The following is a 27,162-nucleotide window of genomic DNA, read 5'->3' as shown; positions in this document are numbered from 1 at the left end:
GGTTTTGGCATGGGTATATATCACTGTTCACTTTGTGTACATTTTTGTTTAGGTAGTGTTTTACCTTGCATGCCACGCTAACTAACCGCTAGAAGATAGTTTGCTTAAACCTCTTGCAAAGCCCCAAGGTCTTTATCACCGCACTAAATACTATATTGATAGGTATTAGTCAGCATTTGTCGCACACACGTTGAATAGGGGTGGAATGTAGTGATACACAAAATTGCAACCTTGCCAATCAGGGCTTTAGATGACAGCAGTAGCCACTGAAAGCCAATAGTGTATTCAATGTATGTGCTAAAAATGCTGACAGTAGTCTGTTGTAGCACTTCCATTATGCAGTAGTGAGCTACAAGGAATATGCAGGCCTAGTATGAGTGATGGGTCACATTATGCATTGTTGATAGACAGGCAGGGAGAGGGCCCTAGCTCTGTAGCTAATAGGTATTTTTGGAGTGTTTGGAACATTATGGCACCTATATAGCGCTTAGATAGCCAGTCTTAAGCGCTATAAACACTAAGCTATGAGTGCATGCCTTTTAGAGCTTTCAGATGGGGTTAATACATCCCTGCTTCCCTTAGAATATTCTGCCTCACTAACGGTAGCCCTGCATGGCCCCAAGCTAATCTTCCTTTTCTCTGGGAAGGCACTGATAAGACATTCCTGAGCTTTCGAATATGGGAGCCAGGGAGGGGCTCAGACGGAGCAGTGGAAATTAACAGAGTTGGGTTTTTTCCATGAGCCAGCCTATATTTTGCACAGGGAAAGTTCTGGAACTGTGCGTCACGGACGGGCAGCACGAGATTATAAAATACACATGCTCACATGACTCAGGTGGGAGATCGTCCTGTGGACTTGGTTCGAGCAGATCAAGTGCCCGGAATTGGAGCTCTGACGGCACTCCTTCAGCTCTGTCCTCTGAGCGGGGCTTGACAGCTAGCTTGTGAGGGCCAAGGTCTCCTAGTGCTGATTAAAGGGGCGTAAGACTGTGTTTCTCTATATTTCTCTATGTTTCTCTATGTTTATCTAAGTTCCATGTTTCTCTATATTTTGCATTTCTCTAAGTTTTATGCTTTGTAATCATCTCTAACTTGAATCCCAAATGTATATGAAATTCACTGTTTAGAATAAAATACTAAAACTTATTGAAAGGTGTCATTTGTCACTAGCATGAGATCACTGCTCAGCACAATAGAACCTGTATTTTGGGCTGAATTGGGTACTTTTTGCTCTCAAAAGGCTGGCCCAGAGGAAGATTTTGCCCATATCAAGACAGATGCCCACTCTCCCCCATGCTATACATCATAGCTATCGAACCTGTAGCTGCATACTTACGACAGGAACATGGGGATGGGGGCATAGTAATAGACGGGGTGACCCATCTGGTGTCAATGTATGCTGATGACACACTCCTATACTTAAACAACCCGAAACACATACTGCTGTACATCCTGGAGACACTACACAGGTTCTATAGATAAACGGGGATCCAAATCAATAACGAAAAATCATGCCTCTTCCCCCTAGATGCTCTGAGCGAGGACGGAGGTGAGAGTCTCCCTACTATGGCCTTCCAGTGGAAGACCACCTCCTTCAAATACTTGGGAATCACCATCCATCGTGACCCCAAAACTGAACACACCTTGAACACATTAAGAGTTAGAGAAAGCCTTGAAAAATCAATGGACTTCTGGGGTAAACTGCCGCTCTCAGTGGCATGAAGGGCTGGACTTCTTAAAATGGTGGCGCTGCCCCGACTTTCGCATTGCTTCACCAACGTCCCATTCAACATCCCCCCGCAGTTCTTCAAAGATTTAAATAAGCTCTGCAGACGATTCCTCTGGCAGGGAGGAAGGCGCAGAGTAGTGCTAGAAATGCTACAGAGACCCTACGACAAAGAAGGCCTGAAAATCCCCAATTTTGAACTATACTACTTGGCAGGTCAATTGAAACATGTAGTGCAATGGATGGCGGATGAGACCACAACAGATACCCAACTCCTACGACCAGCTATCTCTCAGACGCTCCTCAGGGATTTATTCTGGGTCCCAGCAGGCACAACACACAACAGCCCATACTTGGTGAAACTGGGGATCCAGATCTGGAAACGAGCCTGCAATACAGCGAAGATAAACGACCCACACTCCCCTCAGATCCCTATTGCCGCTATTATGGCAAGCAGACCCTGGGGACAAAAAGAGGTAAGGAGGAAATGGGAGCCCTGCGGAATAGCTACACTGGGGGACCTGGTGAACGACCAAGCGATCTTAACATTCGCTGAGCTGCACGAAACCACAAGACTGCCAACAGGACAGTTCCTGCTTCACAGAGCGGTGGTGCGAAGGTTTACGGCCAGATGGCCAGAGGTTGAGAACCTAGAAACAGGGCACAAGATCATAGAGAACATGCTGAATGCAGCTGAGGGGGGGCATGAAATCTCGAGGCTTTACGAAACATTACTGGACAGCATAACCAAACAAGAACTTAAATGTAAAGCGAAAATGGGAACATGAACTGGGCTTGGAATTCGAGGATAAGGAATGGGAAACCATAACCCACTATCATAAAAAGGTCTCCAGGAATGCCCGATTGCAGCTTATACAGTTCTACATCATCAACAGAGCGTACCTTACACCAGAGGCGATCTCCAGGTTCAGGGGGGCGGGAGTTAATGAATGTCCTAAATGCAATGAACCCTGCGCGGTAATGACTCGCATGTTTTGGGGATGCCGGATAATACAATCCTTTTGGACACAGATTGCTGCAAAGGTGGCTGAGGCACACATCGATCTAGATGTACAAACACCGACGGCATGCATCCTGGGCAGATATAAAAAAAAGCAAGAAGAACAAACCCCTAAACAAGCTCAAGGATTTGATGTACATTCTAGCGAAGAGACGCATTGCTATGGGTTGGAAAAGCACTAAAAGCCCAAGTGCGGTACTGCGGTGGGAGGACCTTCATAAATGGGTAGCGGCGGAATCTGGGGCGTGGGAGAATGCATTGTGAGAACAGAAACTAGACACCAGCGAAGACTTACACCAATGAGTGGCACTCACGGTGCCATTATTTAACCCAAGGGAGGAAGATGCTGTCACAGACGAAGCAAGCAGACCGTGACTGGAGTCTGGTAAAAGCAGAACTGAAGGACAAACTGTGGTCTTGGGAGGGAGGGAAGGGGGGGAGTTCCTATGCGCAATCATAAACGACGCATTGATGAAGGCAATCTGTAGGCAATCTGGCAGCTAAATTAGGCATCTTTCCCATCGTATACACATCTTGTAGAGCATACAGCGAGAATGTTTTCCTCTCTATAATCTTCCATAGAAGTATGTCATTGTCCCTCTCATCAAAAGAAAGCATTGACTTCTTCAGTACAAACCCCCTACAGTAGTTTTCCAGGTTGGGGTACTCAAATCCCCCCACCACCGCACAGCTCGCATCAGGATGTACCTTGGAATTCTAGGCCTCTTGCCTTCACCCCAAAGAAACTTTTGAAAAAACGTTATCAATGCGACCAATAATCTTCTTTGTGAACCTTAGTGGGATAGATTGAATGATATAGAGGAACTTGGGCAAAAGTACCATTTTAATAGCATTGATCCTCGCCCCCAGAGCCCCAATACTAACCGGCCCCATTATAACACATCCTTCTGAATTACCTCAATAATCTTTGTTACATTAAATTCCACCATCCTCTTTAAATCACGAACCATATGGACTCCTAAATACTTCATCGTTCCTACATTCCATTGACAGCTCCACAAATTGAAATCACCCCTTGGTTGTGAAACATCCAATGGAAAAACCACTGTCTTCTCCCAATTAATCTTATGACCAGACAAGTACCCCACTTCCTCAAACATGAACTTTAGCTTATCCCCCGCCACCGTCCTTTGGGTTAGACAATATTATGGTCATGTCATCCGCATAACATAGAACTTTGACCTCACTATCCCCAACTTTAAGCCCCTGAAGGCCTTGCTCCTGTCTAATACAAGCTATCAGAGGCTCTAATGCCAGGTTGAAAAGATAAGGCGACAGCGGACAGGCCTGTCTGGTACCCCTAGTTAAAGGAAAGGAAGCAGAGAGTACTCCACTAACCCATATTTTTGCACTAATGGATGAATTTAAAGTTTTGATAACTCTCAAAAAAGTATCCCCAAATCTTCCTAAGCGTGTAATTAAAAAAAGCCCAATTAACCCGATCAAAAGCCTTCTCTGCATCCATGAAGATTAGTAGCATGTTCTTTACCTCTTCCTTAGGAAGCCCCAATATATCCATAATTGTCCTGATGTGATCATAACCATACCTCCCATGCATAAAACCAACTTGAGACTGTCCAATCAATCCGCCAATGTACCTTTCCAACCGATTAGTTAATATTCTAGTAAATATTTTAAGGTCCACATTTAATAATGATATTGGCCTATAATTGTCACACTTTTTATGATCTCTACCTGGTTTAGGGATTACTGTGACACATGCCTCTCGCATTGTTGGGCACATAATCCCTTCAGTCATGAAATGATTATATAAACTACATAATAATGGAGTTAATTCAGGACCTAGTGCCCTGTATAACTCGACCGGTAGCCCATCCAGGCCCAGCGATTTACCTGTATTAAGTTGGTCAATTGCTCTCAGTATCTTCTCCTCTCCAATAGGCTGATCAATCGCGATTGCTTGGTCTACAGATCATTTCGGCAAATTGATCTTCCCAAAAAACTCTTCCAATCCATCAGGTGTCGGAAACCAATCCTCTGTGTATAGAGATGCATACCATTTTCTGAAACATTCCCAGATCTCCTCCTTTTTAATCTTAGATATTCCCCCTTCAGTCTCTATCCTCTGTACAAAGGAGTTATCAACTAAACCCTTCAACTTGTTGGCAAGTAATCTACCACAATTATCTCCCTGTTCCCAGTATTTCTGTTTCATTAAAAAAAATGCCGTTCTCACTCTGTATATCCATCTCACTTTTCAGAGACTCACGCACCCTATCCATCTCTGCTTTGTCTTCACTGCTTCTTGTAAATTGATATTTCTTCTGACACTTACCCAATCTACTCTCCAGCTGCTTCAATTCCATCATTCCCTTTTTTCTTGTGCGGGCTGTAATATTTATTATTTCACCCCCAATTGCCGCCTTAAAACAATCCCAAACCATTAGCTCAGAAGCAGGTCCTATATATACTTCAAAAAAGGTCTTGATAAATGAGTTTAAGGATGTATGTACCTCCTGTTCCTGTAATATGCATGTTTTTAGACGTCATCTTGACGTTGCTGACTGCACCTCCCCCAGTTCTAATTTCAGCATTATCAGAGAATGATCCAAGATACCCATCTCCATTATCTTTACACTAGTAACCTTTTCGATAAGTTTTTCAGAAGTCAGAAAATAATCAATTCTAGAATACGAATCGGGAACTGGCTAGAAGAAAGAGTACTCTCACTCTCCAGGGTGCAAGGATCTTCATATATCCACCAAATCCAGACTATATAAACGTTCACCAAACGTTCTGCTAGTGCTCTCTGCCGTATATCGACATTGTGCAAAGCGGTCCAATTGAAATCCCCCCCAAACTAGTGTGTTCCCCATTCATATCCCGCAACAATTATATTGTTTTTGTGAAAAAAACATTCCCTGCAGCACATGGCCCATAAATGGATCCTATTGTAATTACACTGCCTTCATACTTTACATCAACCAGAATCACTCTTCCCTCATCATCTATAACCACCTTCTCCACACTCAAGTTTAACCCTCTACGAAATAGTATTCCCACTCCTCTTGATTTAGAAGTGTAACAGTTTAACAACGTCTTATTATATAGTGTGTTGTTCATAAGATGCTTGGATTCATCCAACAGGTGGGTCTCTTGTAGAAGGGCAACATCTGCCTTTTCCCTCTTAAGTCTCATTAAAACTTCCTTCCTTTTCCTGGGATTATTCAATCCTTTAACGTTCCATGAACAAAACATCAATTCATACATCTAGTAGCCGGTTCTCCTAATAACTCCCATTTAACCTTCTGTATTCCCAATTCCGTAAGCAATACACTCAGCAGCAGATATTCCTTAACTGCCCTGGCAATACACATTGGGAATAATTTTAAACACTGCCTATTTCGAAAATTGGATATTTGCAGTAGGGTGTACACAGAAAGTGCTGTGTGAGGTAAATATCAGTTATTAAAATATCAATTTGAAATTGTGGTCTGGTGTACTTGCTGCAACCACTACCACTGGTCCCGATACTGAACAAGCAAGCAATGCTGTACCCAAAGCACCATCCGAATTGAATTGTGGGGATAAGAAAGTGTCTGACTGGTGCTGTAGTCATGGAGACAATCTTATGTTGTGAATTAGAGTTACTGAAGGGGGAGACAATACTGACAAAAAAGGAATAAGTTCAAAATGTGTCTGCAGAAAAGGCATATCCTTCAGATGAAAGCTGGAATGGTGCTGACATTGAAGAAAAAGCAGAGATCAGCTGTTCCTCCTGAAGCATTTTTATCTTTGTGTCAGGGGTACAATAGAGTACGGCTTTGTCGACAATTTAGACCATAGAGCAACTGATATATGTTTTCAGAAGGCAGTGTAGGGGTGGGAGCTGCTGCTAGAAAAGGTTTTAGATCTCACCTGAACTGGAGGGTGTGGGGCTAGTTGGTAATATTGAGGCAGATCAGTTCAGAATCTGGCAACAATTCACATAGATAACTGTCTCCAGGCACAAGACATCTCCTTAAAGGACAACACAATGTTATTAAGGCGCAATGATCCTCTACCCTATGAAGTTCTGGGGGTAGACAATCATTTTCAATTTTTTTGACTGGGGGGTTGGAAAAGAGTTCTGCCTGGGCAGAACACAAAGGCAGGAGCAGAGCTATTGTGTCTTTCTACCAACAACATAGCTAAGGGCATTGTTGTGTAAGATTTGTAAATTAGACAGCCAATATTAAAATTGGAACTCTTATCAGTAGTCAATGGTGGGATCTTGTGAGTTTCAAAGACAGTCTTCATTAGTATCCCACAAATAATATTATCACAGCAGCATTCTTCGCAAGTAGAAGTCATGTTTGCTTTAAACATGAGGCCCAGTAATAAAAATGACAGATGCAGAAAGTGTAACCAGACTGGCTGCAGAAACGCAGTCCAGTCTAGCCACGTAACAACACTTATCATGCAAACATGATAAGTTTTGTTACGTGTCTTGACTGGACTGCCTTGCCGCATTGAGTTACGTTTATGTCTGACATGCAATAACACTTATGTTTGCTTTATCATAGATACCTAGTATAAATGCCATCCCACAGTAGGAAATGACATGATAAGTGTTATTACGTGGCTAGACATTGCTGTAGCCATTCTCGCTACGTTTTCTGACTCTGGCATTGCATTTGTTTCTGGGCATTATGGTTAAAGAAAACATGATATCCTATTGCACCTTTAAGCTTCCCCCAACCATCCTCCAAAGAGGCATGTCGCTGGCACCCAGAAAAACCCTCCCCCAGGTGATCTTTCTGCCCCATCCCCACTCTCCATTTAACTCCACCCTTTTATCAATTCTTCCACCGCTATTCTCAAATCCAGCAAATAACCACGTGGCGACAAGTGCACGCCATCCTCTCGAAACAAATCAAACACCTCATTCCTAAAATGTCCTGGTGTGCCAACGTCCGCACCCACCAGGACCTGAAGAATTTCATCATTTCTCTGTTAATCTTTTCGGCGTACGCTCAGCTGCCCCTTCCTTGAAAGCTCCCCTTCATACCCTCCTAGGCATCAACTATGTCCACTACAAAGAAACTGCCAGCCAAATCTCCCTCAGCCCACTCAATCCCCTCTTCACTGTCTTTATCAGTGCAACCCATAGCTCCTTCACCAAATCATGCTCCCCTACATGTAAAATCAGTACAGCTGGCACCCCATGCTGCTCCCTCAAACAAGCCAGCATGGGGAGCAACTGGTCCCACCTAAGCCCATTCACCCCTGACCATCTCAACAATGCATCCTCAAAACTGCACTCCAACTGGGTACCAAAAACTATCTTTGCAGCAGCTCTCCCCACCCATTTCACCATGGAATGACCGCAGATCCATATACGGGAAACCTCACTGCTCTTTTGAGCTGCATCTGCAAGAAAAAAGAAAAAGAGCTTCCCAGCTGAAACCCTCCCCAGTCTCCTCTCCGCTAACCGCTCCCCTCGCCAAGCTCTCTGATGCACACCTTGTATTTTGATAATTTCCAACGCCCGAACCTCTTCAAACCCTGTTCAGTCTAGCCCAATTTACTCCCCTTCAACGCTGCTCCAATCCTAAAAGAATGAGTCCTAAATTCCTTGGCCTACTCACCGAATGCTAGCAAACCCTTCCTCATCACCCCCAGAACCTGCCATTCCGTCACACCTTCCACATTTGCATGTTGGAAAACCAAACCTTCCCACCTAGACATCTTCTCCACCATGCTAACCCAGCCTTTACCTGACACAAATCCTTACCTCCCCTGTCCAAATGAACCCAAAGCCCTTTGCCCAACTGATCCATCACACTGTTTTCTGACAGAAAGATGTCCCTCCATCTCAGTCCTCCTTCTCCCCCCACCAGCAACACCAGCTCTGACACTCGGAAAGCCAGAAGAAACAACCACGTAAAGTATGCCCTAAACATTTCCCTCTCCCACAGAGACCAGCATATTCCCCCAACCGCTTTACACAACCTACCCAATAACTCTGTTACTGGCCATCTCCCGTCCTTTACCTTCCCCTTCTGCCTTGCCCAACCTTCCAGCATCTTATTCGCCATTTCTCCACTACTGGACTGGAAGCCCAAGAAACAACTTGCTGTAGAACGCAATACTGGCCAGCTTCCCTGCAATCGTCACCCTAGACCACCCTTTCCTTATGCAATCTGGTATGAAGTTTACCACATCCTCCCTCCTTCTCACTACCACATCACCTCTCCCACTCCAACTCCCTGCTCCCCCTTTCCAAAACACCAACCAAGCTCTCCTGCATGCTGCCCGCGGACTTGGAGCCAATGAACCCTCCACTAACTGCAGCGCTCTCACTCTCCTAGGTGCCATAGCTCTTCCAGAATTTGGTGCCCTTCCACCTCTGCTTCCGGTGCCAACCCACGGAATCTCTGTCATTGAAAATGAGATAATGAATCAGTGATGCCGGTATCCTTTCCCAGCACTTGTGTCACCTTAAACAATCATCTCAGGCAGTGCAACAGAAACTCCATCAAAAGCCTGGCCACCCTCTTATCCTTGGCAGACTGTCTTTTCAGAACATTAACTATTGTAGTATTGTCCACATTGAAATCCACGCTGTTATTCTCCAGTTCTCTGCCCCACAAATCCAGAGCCACCAGCAACAGAAAGAACTCCAAGAACGCAATGCTCCTACCCCATTTCCTCCAGTGCTCTCAGCCACCTCTCTGCACACCATCTGTCCCCCCAGTACACCCCAGAACCTTCTGCCCCTGACACATCAGTGAGAGCCTGCACCCCCCCAAGCCAATGGGTCCCCTAGCAGCCACATTGACACCCCACTGAAATCTGCCAGGAATCGCAACCACACCCTGCAATACTCCCTGGGAACCCCTGGCACCTTTTATTCTGTGGAGCGGTTGTTTCACCCCTGCCATAGACCGTACCAAGTTTCTGCAGAATGGGCATGCGGATACCACTACCCGGCATGCAAAATCCAGGTGTCCCAACAACTTCTATATGTCCACCAGCATCATCTTACGCACCCCCACTGCCTTCTTCAGCAACTGTACCATTTTGCTCACCTGGTCGTCCGGCAAGCATGAGGTCATCTCCATTGTAGTCAATTAAATCCCAGGAAAAGTCAAAACTACTGCCGGCCCCTCCGTTTTGTCTTCTGCGAAAGGAACTCCCAACTCAACCATCAATTCCTGAAAAGCCTCTAGCATCTGTTGACACTCCTCCTTTCTCCGCACCCCGCTGAAAAACTAAAAATCATCCATGTAGTGCAACACCGCTTCAAAACCTGACCTGTACGTGAAACCCCACTGCACGAAAGAGCTAAAACTTTCAAACAACACACAAGACACTGCGCATCCCATAGACAATGCTTTGTCCACAAAAATATGGTCCTCAAACTGCATCCCCAACAACCAAAAATCCTCTGGATGCACAAGCAGCAACCTAAAAGCAGACTTGATGTCACATTGGGCCATACACGCTCCCTGTCCTTTCTCTCTCATGTGCCCCACCGCCTGATCAACGCTCGCATAGGACACCACACAATCCTCTTGGTCAATGAAACCGTTCACTGATATGCCCACTGGCCATGACAAACGATGGATTAGTCTGAACTCTCCATCCACCTTCTTAGGCACCACCCGCAAAGGGGACACCACCAAAGTCACTCAGCAAATCCACAAAAGGTCCAACCACCCTCCCTTCGACCACCTCCTTCTCTAGCTTCAATCTTACAATGTCTGGTCTCTCCCATGCAGACTTAAAGTTTTCCACCCACCTCCACAACCTAGGACTCTGATACCCCAAACTAAAACCCTCCCAACACCCCCCGCCCCAAATTCTTAGCTACCTCCCTGTCTGGGTAAAAACACAACCATTCCTCCAAGATCTCCAACTTTACTGGAGTATAGGCCTTCCCCACAACCACTCTCCCTGCAGCCCTACCCCTCCCTCTGTCTCCTGCCGAACATTGCTCCTTGTCCTCTCCCATCCTTGCCCTGAACTCTTCATCGTACCTCACACATGCAAAACCACCAAAGCTAACAAATGCCTTCCTGATGACATCCATGTATTTGAAAACACCACAATCCTTACTAATTGTTACAGGCACCTTCAGCCTCGATGCCAGCTCTGGCTCCTCCAGTTTTGATCCCTCTTACGCCCTCACTTCCCTGTGTAAGAGCTCAAATACATACACAAATTCTCCCGCACAAATGTTCTCCTTGGTAGCCACAATCAAGTGCGCCCCTACTGGCTTTGTAATACCCATATAGGTAACTTCTTCAACTTCTCTGTTCCCTCCTTAGCCCCAGCAGTGCTAAACTCCACCACAGCTGGTACCACCTCCTCCGGTACCTTATCTGTCTGCAACTCCACCGTGCTTACACTGCTCACCTCTTTTCTCACCAATGCCCCTGCAGTCACCTCCCCAACGCCCGCCCAGCCCCATCCCCCCTTTGCGATCCCCACCTTGCCCCCAGCGGACCATTCCCTTCCTTGCTCACCTCTTAGAGGTCTCTTCATGCTGCCTAATCACGCCATCCTGGCCACATCACTGCCACTTCTCCTTTCCTTCCTGATGGGGCTCCTAGTGCGGGGACAAAACACATCAGCAGATCCGCTCCACTTGTTAGCCTGTCCCTTAGCCCCACCCTCGACCACCTTTCCCTTACTCCTTCGATATCCTTGTTGCAACCCCCCCTGTCCTCCCACACCACCCTACCACACCTTTCTCTGCTCTCCTCTTCTCCCCAATCCCCATCACCTCTCTCCTCACCCAACATCCAATCCTCCTCCGCCACATCCTTCTCAACTGCCATGCCAGGAAAATCCTCCTCTCACCAACACGGGGCATCCACCCCAATGCTCCTGTGTCGTCTTCTTGGAGGGGCCACCCCAACCACCTCCTGCTCTGCTCTTCTTGGGCAAGGCATCCAGTGCTCTGCCCTATGTTCCGCTGTGTTAGGGGCCGCACTACACCCTCTAGGCTGCTCAGCCCAGCTTACAGGAGGGACAATCCTCATCCCACCCCCTCCTCTTCTGCTGCATCAGGGGCCATACTACGCTACTGTCCTGGTCCTCCCCCCTCTGCTGCCGCTTACCAGTGAGAGCTTCCGCTTCCTCCCCCTTGAACTTTTCTCTAGGTACTTCTTGCCTTGTTCCCTCTTTACTGCAGCCCGACCTACTCCCCATCTCTAACCCTCCCTCTCAAACTGGTGTCTTCTTTCCCCCTGCCCATCTTCATTTTCCCCACCCGTCGTTCCTGTCCCCCAACATCACTAACTGCCCTCCTCGGCATGTCCACCCTAATTTCTCTGACCCCATTCCCGCTTCTCTTTAGCCTACCTCCATCTGTCCCCGTTGATGGACTGTAAGCCACCACCACTGTGAGGGCACCCCCTGAGGCCGCCCTGCGCTGGGGTGTGGCCCCCCCCTGTAACCTCTTGTACTACACGCTCTAGCTGGACTCTTGATGCCCTGCTTATGATACTCAGTGCCTCCCGCAGAGCCTGAGCGTCCACTAGCCCCCCATTACATGAAACCCCTCACACTCACCCCTCCTCTCTGATGATCAAAAAATCCCCCTTTTTACCCTGCACCCCAGCTGCAGAAGACCTGCAACCAAACATGCCAACCCTCCTGATTTAGGCGGGAGACTCACGATTTTTCAGTGAAAAATAATGCTATTTTTCACATTCTCCTGCGTAATATAATTCTAGCCCCAATGCATTCCTATGGGAAAATGTATACCTCCAGATTTGTCTGACAAAATCTCCCTCGCAGGTGCTTTGGGATGTCGGTATGTATGCGCAACCTATGCCCCTGTAGTAAATCGCGTATGCATTCTGTAGGCTTGCATTCCACTGACATTCTTTTCAGTGACTACATAACAGCCCCTTTCCTTAAGCTGTCCCAGTGGGCTGGCTGCCTTACTCAAGTAAACAAAACCCCATCCAATTTACTACTCTCCGTCCGTACGTATACTTTTTCTTTTCTTTCCTTTTTTTTGTTGTTGAAAAAATATCCCCCCTCACTGGCCCCAAATCTCAACTGTACTCAGGGCACCCCACTGGGCAGGCTCGCCCTCACCGGGGCCTGGTTGCTCCTCAAACATCAACCATGGCTCCCCGAGCGGCGGCCATCACTGCCACCTGGTGGCCTGCTCTCATCACCGCACTCTCCCGCCCTTCACCGAGCGCTGCGTTGCTGCAGGAGCCGAACGAAGAGCCCGATTGGCTTACAACAACTCAAATGGCCCACACGCCCCCCTCCTCGCACCAATACAATTGCGGCCCCACCTTTGGTCGGCCGCAGCAGCCTGCCACCCGATCACCCAAGGACAAGTGGAGGGAACGCGAAGCAAGCTCCAGCAGAGCAGCACAGGCCTGCTGCGCACCACATACCAAATCCTAACCGCCCACAGGCAACCAACGGATAAGGTAGACCTGATGCCCAGCCGCTACGAGCACTCAACATTATATTGTGCTATATCATTTATTATGAATATTTATGCCCCCGCCTGCTACTCCAATAACCTCACCCTGCAAAAAAATCCCTCACGCCGACGAGGCAGGGAAGGAACGGGAGTAGTGACAAACACGACACACTCACAACCGTATGCGTTACTCTCCCTCCCCCCCCCCCCTCCAGAGCCCCCCATCCACTTTTTGAGGACAAGAAGCCTTTGGAAGTTGAGGCAGCATCTCTACCTCCTAATCCAGAGGGCCAGGAATGCCCTTCATCTCAGCCCTCTGCTGGTCTGAGACATTGAATGACTGAGACGAGCTGCACATGCTGGCTCTCTTTTTTGGAATTCCTAAGCTTGGCATACTAGCTGGTCCCCAAGGGTTGGATGGCTTTCAAACTAGACGGTCGCAGTGAGTAAGTGAAAGCCGTCTTGTCCTGCCGGTCATCTTGGTATGCTGATGGAACATTGCTGATGCATGTGTACGTCTGGGAGCTCATGAGAATGCTTAGGAGAATTTTTGTGTGAGTTTTCTTAATGCATCAGTTGAAGGCTTGAGCTGGAATAAAAGAGGAAGGGTGTGACTAGAACTTGCACATACATGTAAAAAAGGAACATGGGTTATCTTAAAGTGTCTCATAACAGGTCTGCCTCTGTTCCTCGGCTACACACTTCATAAATGAAAACAATGGCCTGACTCTAATCTGTGATATTGCAAGACAGAACATCTGCTCCCAAAGCACCAACCACCTACAAAGTTACAGGCATTTCTGTCTGCCTTTGCATTTTGTGCAACAGAAGTATTTGTTACCCGCCAGTGGCCTCAATCGGTGAGCTACTTGAAGCAACCGCATTTCAAATGTCCCAGCACTGATTGCCTCTTACCCTGTTCTGTGCTTCGACCAGAACAGTGCAAAGAGGCTTCTTATTTTTTTTAAAATGCGACATTTGCTGTCCTGGGAATTCCCTTTGTACATGTGCCAAGGAGAATGAGAATCCATCTTGCAGGTTCCTTTGACAGCACAACCACAAGCAGTTGCTGCCTGAAGAAAGCCCTCCATCTATGTGTTTCCCTTTACAGGATATTGAACATCCTGCGGACATTTCCTGCTATGGTCCTATTCTGTAGCTTTTCTTACTCCTTCCGAGTGGATGTTCTAGCTGCGCATTGAAACCCAACCAAAAGCATTGCGCAGCCTTCAATTAACAGGCCAAAGGAAATCCTCCTGATGTTTGTTGAATTCTAAGACGAATCACTGTTAATTGACGAATCTTCAAATTCATCAATAAAGAGCTCAGACTTATTGCAATGTCTGTAGAGTACAAGCCTAGCAAGGCATCTACTAGGAGAACAAACATTGGCATTGGTTAGATGGGGCAGTGAGGGTCAGGATAGAGAGAGAGGGGTTGGTTGGTGGTGGTGGTACTTGGTTGAGGGCAAAAAACATGAAGAACAAAGCAGCCTATGGACTTGTGAAAAGTAGCCCAAACAAAAGCTAACCAGCACACGTAATGGGGTTGGGGTGGGTGGAGCTAGAGAGAGTGGAATTGCGGTGGGTGGGGGTAGAGATAATGGTTGTGGTGGGTATAGGGACCTGGGTGTGGGGCAAGTGGGTGAGTTTAGAGAGGCAGCCTCAGGAGGGCAAAACACAGATCTGTCAAAAGTATCGACAAATAGCCCAATTGCCTGTGAAATAGCCCAAACTAGCCCAATATGAAATCATTGTGTAGCTGGGAAATGGAAAGCCTGACCCAACCTGTTTCTTACAAAGCTGTTGATTGGAGCAAACATTGTTAGGGAACTCCTTATTGGTTAGTACTGCAGAGGAGTTTGGAAATCGATTTTAGTCATTTGGCAGTTTTATGCCCTTTGCATTGCCGGTTGTTATGCCAACCAGATATTCTCAGTTCGCAACCCCCAGGCCCTCTCTCTTTTGTAACATTGGTTGACAATTTTGTGTCAGAAGCGCCACAAAAACGTGTAAAAACCAAAAAGGGGGGCAAAAGGGACAGCCAGACCATGTGAAGCTACTGGAAGAGTCTCTTCAGTATGAGAAATACTGAAGTCATTATACGAACTATATGGGACTGGAAAAATAATCTTTGTTTTATATGCAGTGGGAGCAACACCCACTGGTGCCAGCGTTTCAGTGGTATTTTTACCTTGTTAATAATGTCCCTTTTAAATTAACTATAATAAATGTGATGGGTAGAAGGTTTTGCATGAATCTGAAACATTGGTGTTCTGGGCTACTTTCCACACAATCATTATTCGTGTTATGTTATTGTGACTTATTCCACACTCTGCCATTTTCATGGTCTCCAGGCACCCTGGCGGACCTGAAAATGAAGGATGGTTCGGGAGCGTTGGTGGAATCAAGAGGGAGAGCACAAGAGAGCTTTGATGTGCTGTTGGTAGCTTCAGTGCTAAAAAAACAGTCACTGTTCTGAGTATGTTTTTATTGTGTGGTTTGTGTGTTTGTGTGCCTGTGGTTTGGTTTTCTGTATTGCATTTGGTTTACATGGGAGATGCGGATCAAGAGGAATGTCTCCCTTCGACTGGTCCTGGAATTTGTATGTTTCTTGAGTGAGGAGCAGGTGGAGTATCTCTCTACCCCTGGTTTCTCTCAAAGTCTTTATAATTGTATTTTTATTTTATTTATTGTGCATTTGTAAGGCGCTTATACAGCAAGTAAATTGTGTTTCAATGCGCCCACAGGGCAACAAGGAGGCAACATGGGATAGCAAAACAATTAACACTGAGGATAAAGACTAGCCTACTAGGCCTTTTGAGCATTCAGAACGTGCAAGTGCAGAGATAGGAGAGGTGAAGAGGGAGTGGGGGTAAGTGCTTGGAGTGACCGTGTTCGAGAATGAGCAACAGATGTGTGCCAAGTGGAGGAAGTGCTATGCAGGCCTAGAATGACCATAGCAAAACAAAAGAGGTGATGGCTGGAAGGTTTAGCAAAATCTTAACCTCTGGCATTGCTCTGGGCAACCCTCCATACCATCGTTCTTCGCCTGCCAAGCCATTACAAAAGGGGAAAGACCATATGTAACTCAGGCTTGGTCCCACCACCAAAGGGGTACTCCAGCCAAAACTGCTAGGTCAATCCCTTCTGCACGAGACCACAGGCATCCCCAGACATGTTTCAGCCTTGTTGGGCGTCATCAGTGAGGAGTAGCTTGGGTCTCAGCGAAGGCAGCAGCTGACACTTTTTCATCTGATGGATGTTTGTGACCAAGGTTTGCAGGGCTGGATGAGGTGCGATCAGAGGGCCGAGAGGCCCCAGGTTCGAGGAGAGAGTGGTCTGACCAGGGAAGAGGAGTGATCAGTGGAGAGGTGAGTGAAAGATGGTCAGAGAGGAGGAGGGAGAGATGACCAGGCTCTCAAAGGAGGAGTAAGGTTGGGTGGGTATGATGGAGGAAGGGACCCACTCAGGGAAATTCAGGGCAACCCCACTGCCAACACGATTTGGGCGAGACTTGGATATGATCTTGTAGTCATCGGGGAGAAGGGAGACAAAAGCAGTGACTGAGCTGGTATTGAACCATGTCTCGGTAAGAGCGAGGATGTCAAGGTCAATGTCTTCAAGAAGGAGGCAGATGTCAGCAGAGTGTTTGATGGCTGAGCGAGCGTTACGTATGGTTAGATGAAGGAGGTCTCCACCTTTCAAGGTTTTCCGAGGAGGGCTACATGTCCGTAGTACACCAGTCGGAGAAATGGGGACAGAGATTGGAAGAGGGAGTAGCAGATGTGCAAAGCTAGTTAATAAGGAACGGCAGACGCCGGTCGCAGAGAAAGAGGTTGTTTTGAAGACCCCGAACCAAGATGGTGCCTTGTTTGATAGACATTAATGGTACACCAAGATGATGCAAATCCCATCTAGAGGACTTCCCATTTGGTGCCATTAATGGGCGAGGATGTTAAAGGGGAGCGAGTAGATATGAGGAGTCCATAGAACTGGGGAGGGGACAGAGAAGAGGATATCGGTGAAGACCTGTCTGGAGGTAGCACTGACATAGATGTCTGCAATGGGTAGGCCAGCGTTAGTGGCCAGGATGTCTTTTTTTTTGTGCTTTTTTCTTCCAGACCTCGTGAGAGAGGGAGGGTAGTTGATAGTGTAGCAGTTAGAGAAGATAGGGGAGATGTTCAGTGCCATAGGGGCGGACGAGGGTAATTGAAGGAAAGAGGAGTGGCTGCACAGCACAGTCCTAGCCCAAACTCACCAGGAAGCCAAATAGTGACAAAAGGACACAAAGGACATACATGCAATTCAGATGGGGTGCTAGGATGTTAAAAAACACACACATAGGTTTGATTTTCAGAAAAAGGGACACAAATGTAATGCAGTGGGGTGCAAGGATGTTAAGAACACACACATAGGTTTGATTTTCAGAAAAGGGACACACATGAAGGAACAGTTCCTTTTTCGTGTGCTTCCTCTCCTGCATTTATCGACACTCGAGGGGAGCCCTCCCCTGGTTCTTGTGCTCTCAGTGGTATTCAATTATCAATTATACACAACTAAGAATGGTGCTTCTATGAGATCCAGAAGGATGCCTCCCTCCTTCTAGATAGAGGATTTTGCAAGTTTGTAGTACGTTTGCCAGAAAAAAGGGGTTTCTCTTTTCTTGGCTTTCTTTTAGTTTTCGCAACTACCAGAGGGGATGACCGACCCCCCCCCCCCATCCCTCCTGGTTCCTTCTTTTACCTTGTGTACACAAACACCAGATGGAATGACTACCTTACCCTGGTTTATTCCTCCTCAAGAACTGCACTGAAGAGGTTTTTGGCTTCTCTTGCTTCTTCGCTTACTTTGTCGATTAACTACCTGGGCGGCTTCACTAGTTCAATGATGAACAACTATTTCTCTGCTTGTTCCACCTCTCCTGACAGGTACTGTGACTAGGAGGAACACTCTTGATGCTTTGGTATTCTTTTATGGGTGCAGGTCCCAGACTTGCATGTTCTGATGTTTCGGGTCGTCTACATGGTGTGATCTCCTGCCAGATACTGTGACTATGATGAGCACCCCCAATGCCTCTGTAGTGTGATATTGTTCTTGCCCTGGGGTGCAAGGACATGTATATGGAGCTTTTCTGTTTTTGCCCACGTTTTTCCCACTGGCTTGGGCTCTCTGCACCTTCCCTGATGCCCACATATCTTTTTCTCTGGTCTGTGGCGGTGTCGGAGCTCTTCGGGCCCCAGGTGTCAGCCATGTGGTTTTGCTGCTGTTGCTCGTTTTCCATCTGTCTGCAACGGCTCTGCAGGATCAGCGTTTCTCCTGGTGCTCTTCTGCCTCCTGGTTCGCTAGGAGATTCTTCCACGGTTTCTCCTTCGTGCGCATTCTACATCTGACTACCTCTGGACTCGCTTTCCCGTCTCGTGACGTCCCGGCACGTTCTCCTTCTCCAGCTTCCTGAACTTTGCGGTTCCTCCAGTGATGGCTGGTTGAAAAGACTAGTCTGTCCTTTCTTTTTAAAGTGCACATTGAAATCAATTGTCCACATTGACTAGACTGCGTGTGTTGGTTCTTTAAGAGCATTCCTTATCACTCTGCGCATCTTCCTCATTGCAGTATCCCCACTGTTATAATTCACTGAGGTACTGTTTTTCTTCTCAGTTTTCCTACATGATTCACATGGGTAATCCTCAATTTTCCACGTCCCAGTACTTTTTAAAGAGGTGGAAGAGTCTGATTTATACAGGTACACTGTAGAGTAGGGGCCTACGGGATCCTGTATAGAGTTAAAGGGTAAGGGAGGTTGTGAAGGGGTGGGTGAATACCACATTCTCCCTAGAATATTTTTCCTCATCCCATATGGGATTTCCCTCCCAATGTGACCCCCCCCCCCATGGTGCATGACCCTGAGGGTGATTATTGGACTGTGGCTGCACTGCCCCGGCCCCATAAGAAGGCTCTCTCCCTATAGGAGAAGGGACAACATCAAAGGATTCGTCTCAGTATGCAGGATATTGGAAGGTTGTCAGTATGGTTAGTGAGGAGCTCGACACAGGAACCCGGTTCCACTTGGCTCTGGCCTCTTGACTCTTGCATTTCTGTCCATGAGTGTTCTTCGATTCTGTTTGCCTAACTATCATATTGCCTATGATTTTTGCCCCCAACTCTCTGGGTATCTCCGGTGCTAAGTGTGTTTTTGCCCCGGTAGCATTTCTTGCCGCAGATACGCATTTATTTAGTAGACCGAACTGTCAAAAAGTGATCGCAATCGTATTCACGGTAACGTGTATTGTTCCATAATACCGGTTCTCTCAAACACAGGGTACTTAGCTTGATTCATACCGTACAAAGTGAATTGGTCAGTTGTAGTGTATTTAACGTGTGGTTTTAAATTTAATAGAAGTGTTGTGTTGATAACGAATGGTTCAAAAATAAATGTACTTATATTTTTCTACCTGAAACCTTGAGTCAGTGTTTGCTTGAGTCACAGTAATTGTGGTCCCTTTGTGTAATCTCTTCTACTGCTCATATACTCTTGAGATAAGCCTGGCTGCTCCGCTACTGCTACCACTTTAACATAGTAATATGGGCTTGTACCAAAGGTAAAACTTGTATTGCCACCTGTAGTCTTAATTGTGTGTAGTGGTCCCTAAGGGCACTGCACAGGATTCTGCCTAACACTGAGGTCCTGGTTATTGGCCCCGGACAGCGTCCAACAGGAAGGAACAGATAATAGAGGCAGGACTCCTAGGCATGGTCCTCCCATAACGGATCCTGCTCTGTGTGGACAAAGTACCACATAAGGTTTAAAGGATGCCTTCTGCGTTGCCCAGTAACATATAAACATAAGAGCATGCCGGCACTCTGTACGTCTGCAAAGGACGGTTATATGTAAACAAAGGATCACTACAGACACTTGAGAAGGAACTTAAAAGTCTGGTTTTGACTGAATAGCTTCCTACATTTTTACTGAATTGAAAAACTATATATTTTAAAAAAATATATACATATTTATTATGGTTAAGTTGCTCAACTCATAGAAAGAGCACTTTTTTGGGCGGCTTATAACTCCCCCCGCCCCCTCCCGGACGAATCCTCACCAAACATTGCAAAAAAAGTATAGATATGGCCCTCTCGGAATAATTCTCTGAAGTTCAGTGCGGTTTCGTCAAGGGGGGCAAAGTTATAGGTGTGGTCCCAAAATGTTTGAAATCCTCATAGACACAGTGGAAAAAAATGCTGTTCGTGCCTACAGCCCAAACCGGTGGATGGATTTTCACTAAACTTGCACCAGGAGCAGCGGCTTGGTCCCAAAGGTGTGCTTTTGTAAATTTGGTGTAAATCCATCCAGTAGTTTCTTAAAAAATGGCCAAAAAGTAGGTCCGCAAAGAATTGGTGATATCTGGGTCCGGTCCGTGGACTCCTTTCCTGATTCGAAGTCCTCTGGACCAATCGGAGAGCAGCTTGATATCCGCGGACCCAAAAAACGCACGCTGATTGGATGTTGAAAAACATAAGGTGCGTCAGATTTTTTTCAACGGTCGCCATGTAGGATCCGCGGACATTGTCAGTGACCGCGGACAGTACAGTGAGAAAAGGGTGTGGAAATTACACTTGGTGTGATTTTGTGGAGGAAAGAGGGCCTGGAAAGGGTGGCAGGATGGAAAAAAGTTGTTGGAGAGCTGTTTTTATAGGTGAACGAAAGCAATGCAGGTGCTACCGCGGACACTGCAGTAGTCTACGGACGCGCACGCGCCATCTGGGTCTTTTGAGGATGTCTGGCATGGGAAGAGGACATTGGAGGACTAGCCAATCAGGTTTTATGGATCTGGAGGAGGAGTTGAAGTGTACAGGATTAAACAGTAGGAAGTGTTCTTTGTTGTGTGTAGTAAAGATGGCTATGGCTATGAAGGAGCAGCGAGGATGGATGGTGGGAGATTCTTGGATCCATTCATTAAAGGTTTATACAGAATCTCGTGGCTTCTCTGCTTCTATTGATTGGGCGAAGTGAAAGTTTTGTGGTATGCATGAGTATGGCACACTTTAAACATCCAGATATTATTATTGTGCATTGTGGAGGCAACAGTTTGGGCTATGTGACTGCAGGATATTTGCAGTTTGCTATAAAGGATATGTTCAGAATCCTAATGGAACTGTTTCCAGCTGCAAAGATAATCTGCAAAGAGAATTTTTTTCCTGAAATTAATCAAAGACCAATATGTAGACGCCTATACTTATTCTGTCCTGAAATGGAAGAAGCTAGACAGCATGTCAAGGAAGGTGTATGTGCTTTTGTTATATGCTTTATGAATGGCATCTTTTGACAGCGAAAATAGCAAGATGGATGGCGTAAATATCTTTCGAGGAGATGGAGTGCATTTGACTGATGTCGGAAGTCAGATTTTTCTTTTGAGTATCCAAAATGCACTGAAACAATTTTTGGGAACTCTTGAAATATGTCGAAGTATTTCCTTTAGCAGTTGTAGTAAATAAAAACAAAATAAACTAGAAGCAGTTTTTGTGAAAGTTAAACAAAATAATTAAGTTCAGTAGAACATTTGTTAGTTCAGTATATAAAACCCCCAATTCTTAATTTTTTTGCAAAGGTGCTTTTAAGAGCCACCATTTTTGAATGAAAAACAAGTTAATTGATTATAATTCCCCAACCACAAGCCTGGAATTTTCCAGATGTTCACTGACTTGTGTACGGTCTGCAGTCTATGCAGACTGGAAAAGGTCCTGTGATTTTTTAACTGTGAAAGCTGGGTCCTAAATGAATGTTTTTTTTTTTGTCTTTATGGTTATATTTTTTTGTAGAGTATGTTATGTTAGTACTTGTATTTGGATTTATTTGTATTTGTTTTATTTGTATTGCGCAGCCAGGCCCGAAGGCAACCTGGAGCATATCTTCCACAGTAATTTCAGGAATGACATATAATCAAAGTAGTGATAACAATCGTGGCAGAGTTACAGTTAACGTTACAAACATCATATGCATCAGCAAGAACAGTAGCGTGCGGGAGCAATACAGAGTCCGAGCAGTCATGCAGAGAGTCGTGTTGTAAACATATTCAAGAGGATAGTTGCTTGTGTGTGGTAGCTAACCAAAGCTTGGCTTTGTGTTGAATAGGTTAAGTAAGGGTAGATTTCTAATGGTAAGTGGCAAGGTGTTCCAAAGTTTGGCAGCCAGGACTGGTAAGCTAACACCTCCAGCTGTTTGGAGCTTGTTTCTGGGGATCGTGAGACCTTGCGTTTGGGCGGGTCTTAGTGCCCGCGATGGAATATAATGAGTGAAGCGTGAGGCTAGTTAGATGGGGGCTTGATTGTTTACGCATTTGTAGGTAAGGGCTAGTGCTTTCAGATAAATCCTTTGGGCGACTGAAAGCCAGTGAAGGTTCTTCCTGGTTTCTGATATGTGAGCTGATCTGGGGATGTTGAGGGCCGCTCTGATGGCACTGTTTTGGGTGATCTGGAGTTTGTTGAGGTTACGCTGGTTGGTGCCTTGGTACATTGCATTACAATAGTCCAATTTGGACATGACTAGAGTCGTAGCCAAGGTGATGCAATTCTGAGTAGTGAGGAATGGGCGACAGGCTCTGATCAACTTGCAAGTGTAAGACGAGGCAACAACTGCATTGGTTTGTCTAGTAAGGGAGAGTGTAGAGTCTAGGTAGATTCCTAGGGTTTTGGTATCTTTAGATACTTTAATGGGATTGCCATCAATATTGAAGGAGCTGAACAATGGGTTCAGTTAAGTCTCTGTTGTGTACCCAAGATGAGGAGCTCTGTCTTATCATCGTTGAGACACAACTCATGTTGGGCCATCCAAGCTTGGATGACTCAGTAAATGTCATTCAGGGCTTTGGAGTCAACAATGTAGTCACCAGTGATGGGAATGAGTATCTGGGTGTCATCCACATAATTAGTGTATGTGACGCCCAGGTAGTCAAGCACATCAAACAATGGTTTGATGAATACATTGTAGAGTGTGGGGGATACACAGGACCCTTGTGGGACTCTGCAGGGGACTGATGTAGGATCTGCAGAGGAGGTAGGTGAAAATACTCTCATGTGCCTAATCCAATTAATGGCATTGTCGGAGAAGCGGGCAGCAGATTTCAGGTGCTGACAGAGAATTTGGTGATTGACCAAATCGAAGGCAGCAGATAAGTCCAGTAAGAGTAAAAGGGCCAATTTGCCATTGTCTTTTAGTTCCTCCATTTGCGTTTTGAGGTCTAAGAGAGCTGTTTCTATCCCGTGCTTTGGTCTAAAACCAGATTGTCTTGTGCCGAGGAGGTTATTTATGTCCAGATAGTTCTGTATCTGTAGATATGCTGCTCTGTAATATTTTTAGAAGAAATGGGACGGTGGTGATAGGTCTGTAATTAGTTGGTATCTCAGGGTCTAGAGTTGTTTTTTTAGAAGAGGGATGACCCAGGCGTCCTTCAAGTTATTGGGTAGCGTACCCGATAGGAACGAGGAGTTGATGAAGGTGGTTATAAAGGGAGCAAGGTCATGTGCCGATTCCTTAATGATAGGTGCCGGACAAGAGTGACCTTGGCAGTTAGATGGTTTTAGGTTGCGAATAATGTTTTCAACCTCAAAGATGGTGAGTGGAGTGACGCTGAAAGGGGTGTGAGAAAGAGGCCGTTGTGGGCGGCAAAGATTTAGTTAAGGGGGAGGTAAGAAGGGTGGTTTGTTTGGCATTAATTTTAGATTGCAGGGTGGTTATTTTGTTGAGAAGTGGATTTTGGATGTTGTTGCACCAAGTGCTGTCTTTACTGCAGGTATCGGGTGCGGGAGAAGGGGATTGTAGTTCTTTAAGAATTTTAAATTCCTTCGTATTGGATTCCGCTTGGGATATCCGATGGTTGTAGGTCTCTTTTTTGGCTTGTAGGATTGCTTCCTTATAGTTGAGGGGAGGTGATGAGGAGGCGGTCTTTGTAGGATTCACAAGGAAGAGTTTTCCAAAGAGCTTCAGCCTTGCGTTTTTCTTTGCGCAGAACTCTTAGCTGCGGGGTGAACCATGAGTTCAAGGGGGCTTGTTGTTTGGCTTTCCGTAGTTTGAGCGGTGCTGTAGTATGAATGGCTTTAAGCAATGTTTGATTGAAGGTGTCTACTAAGACGGTGGGGTCATTGTGTTGAGATGCGCAGTTGTTGAGGATGGGAAAGATGAGAGGGAGTAGTTTGTCCCTGGTAATGTCTTTTTTGTTCCTAGTGGGAATAGCCGGGGCTATGGTAGGTTTGGTGTGAGGGTTGGTGGCTGGTAAGTGGACGATAATGTGATGGTCTGACCAAGCACAGGCGTAGTTGGAGCTTATCAGTGTTACAGTTAAGATCAGTGATCCAGTCAAGCGTTCTAGCCTTGTTGTGGGTAGGTTCACAAATGCGTTGCTTGAAGCCTAAGTTGGCCAGGGTGGTAGCGACCTCGGTGGCCATGTGGTCCTTGGGGTTGGATAAGCCAAGGTTAAGGTCACCTAGTAGTAGCACCTGAGAGTTGGGCTTAGTATTGTCAGTCAGGATGGACGTGATATCGTCTGTGAAGCAGCCAAGGTGTCCTGGAGGTCTGTAGATGAGGTGTATTGTTGCAGTGTTGGCCGGAGAGAGGGTGAGTTTCACGGAAAGAGATTCTGCAGAGCTAAATTGGGTGTTAGGGATGGTTCTCATAGTGATATTGTCTATGTGTATAATCGCGACTCCGCCTCCTTTGGAGGAGGTGGACTGTCGGTCGATTCTGATGATAGAGTAACCATTCGGGATGGCGAGGGCGAGAATTGGGCCGGAGGCTACATGTAGCCAAGTTTCAGTAATGGCAATAGAGGTTTTGGACAGTGATGAGGTCAGTGATATCCAGAGCGTGGGCCGTGAGGGATCTGGCGTTGATGAGGGCACCCTTGAGTTCTTTGATTGGGGGGGGGGGGTGTATCGGGGAGGTGAGGTGGTGTCTTCTGTGTGATGGTGGTGCAAATGCGCTGGGTGCAGGGGGCATGGGGCAGCCTAGATCTAAGCCTGACGTTTCTAGAGTGGAGAGTGCAAGGTTGATTGGGTGTTGGTTTTGTGGCATAATGTTGAAGCCACAAGGCCGGGTCATTGAGGTATGGGTTGCCTGAGATTTCAGTGCTGTGGAGCATGATGCAGGGATGTGGAGTAGGGTTGTAGTGGTTGGTCTTGGCAGTGCTAATAGAGAGGGTGCAGTGGGTAGCAGTTAAGTACCCTACGATGATAAAGTAAAGGCGATAGGTGGCTGCAGCCGCATGTCGTGATCGGCGTGTCCTAACCGTCTGTAAGGTGTAGTGCGAGTGCACTGACAAGTAAGCAGTGTGGTTTTATGCAAGTTGGCAATCAATTACTCAAGGCAGTTGCTCAAATAAGGCCGACTAGGTAGGCACAGGTGCAAATGGCAAACAATTACTCAAGGCAGTTGCACAAATGTGGCCGACTAGGTAGGTACATGTGAATTGTAGAGCGCACATTCACCGTAAGGTATCATGGCGCTAGAAAACTAGGTCGGACCAACACATTGTTCTAAAAAAGGAGAGTTTTTAAGAGGTGGCGAAATTGCAGATGGTTCTCCGTGCTCTGCAGAGCCGTAGGCAGAGCATTCCAAGGAGTTCCTGCTACCATGGAGAACGCCCTGCCCCCAACCCCTGTTCACTGAAATGTAGGAATGGCCACCAGATTGGCTGTCCTAGATCGCAGCAGATGGCCAGCAATGTACGGTTGTAGTTTTGCTTACAAGTATTCTGACCTTGAAGATAGAAAGCCCAATGAACCAGACAGAGGGCTTTGAAATAAATCCTTTTGGCCACTGGCAGCAAGTGAATGGAACAAAGGACTGGGCTGATGTGAGCTCCATAGGGGAAGCCCGTGGCCACCCTAGCGGACATTTGTTGCAGCCGGTGCAGTCTCTGGATCAGACCCTTCGGCTGGGCTAGATAGATAACATTGCAGTAGTCCATGCGGATAATAATCAGGGATGCCTCTATCCGAGGGCAGAGTTACTGTCAGAAAAGGAAGTATACTCCGGAGCACCCACGGGGAGTAGACGCCCATCTTACAGACTGCACTTACCGGGGTGGCCATTGAAAAGGAGGATAGATGGACCCCCAAGTTCTTAACTGTGGCGACTAGAGTAGAACAGATGGCCAGCAAGAAAAAACCCCGGGAGCAACCATACAAGAACCTCCACCAGTACCTCTATTGTGTCCCCATTCAGCTTTCACCAGTTGCTATCCATCCAGCTCCTCACGGCCACCAGACACTCCCCCAGCTGTGCCGACACCTCAATCTGATCTTGGTCAAACCTAACTAAAATGTGGGTGCCATCTGCAAAGGCGTAGCATCTAAAGCCGTGGGAGTGGATGAGAGCAACTAGCAGCTGCACATAGAGATTAGACAGCATTGGGGACAAGGCAAAGCCTTGGGGAACACCACAAGATAAAGAGTGTGAGCCAGAGAGAAATGGAGCCAGAGAGTGTTTGGCGACGGTCAGATAAGGAGGAGAACCTGTCCAGGACGGTTCCCGTTATGCCTGCTGCGGAAAGCCGGGAAAGGAGGATAGTGTGGTCGACCATATAGAACACTGCCTGTAAATCAACCAGTATCAGGGCCCCCACACCACCTTAATCAACCAGCATAGTATGATCATTAAGTACCCACACCAGTACACTCTCAGTACCTCGCCCCGGCCGGAAGCCTGACTGGAAAGGGTCGAGGCCAGATGATTGTTCAAGGAAAGATGAGAGAAGCGGGCCCACCTAAACCTCCAGAAGTTTCAGGAAAAAGGCGAGCAGAGAAATAGGCCTGTAGTAAGCAAGAGTGAGAGGATGAAGAGAGGGTTTTTACAAGAGGGGGAGGACGGTGGCATGCTTGAATTCTTGCGGTATTAGTACCAAGTTTACAGGAATTGTTCACTGCCTTTGTAACCCAGGTGATTATTGCAGGAATAATCTTCTGCAGGACTATCACTGGGATTGTGTCAGACGGGGAAGCA

Source organism: Ambystoma mexicanum, chromosome 3q (assembly GCF_040938575.1).
Source record: "Ambystoma mexicanum isolate Mex_15411 chromosome 3q, UKY_AmexF1_1, whole genome shotgun sequence".
Taxonomy (NCBI): Eukaryota; Metazoa; Chordata; class Amphibia; order Caudata; family Ambystomatidae; genus Ambystoma; species Ambystoma mexicanum.
The sequence above is the reverse complement of the archived record's forward strand: the minus strand, read 5'-3'. Positions refer to the sequence as shown.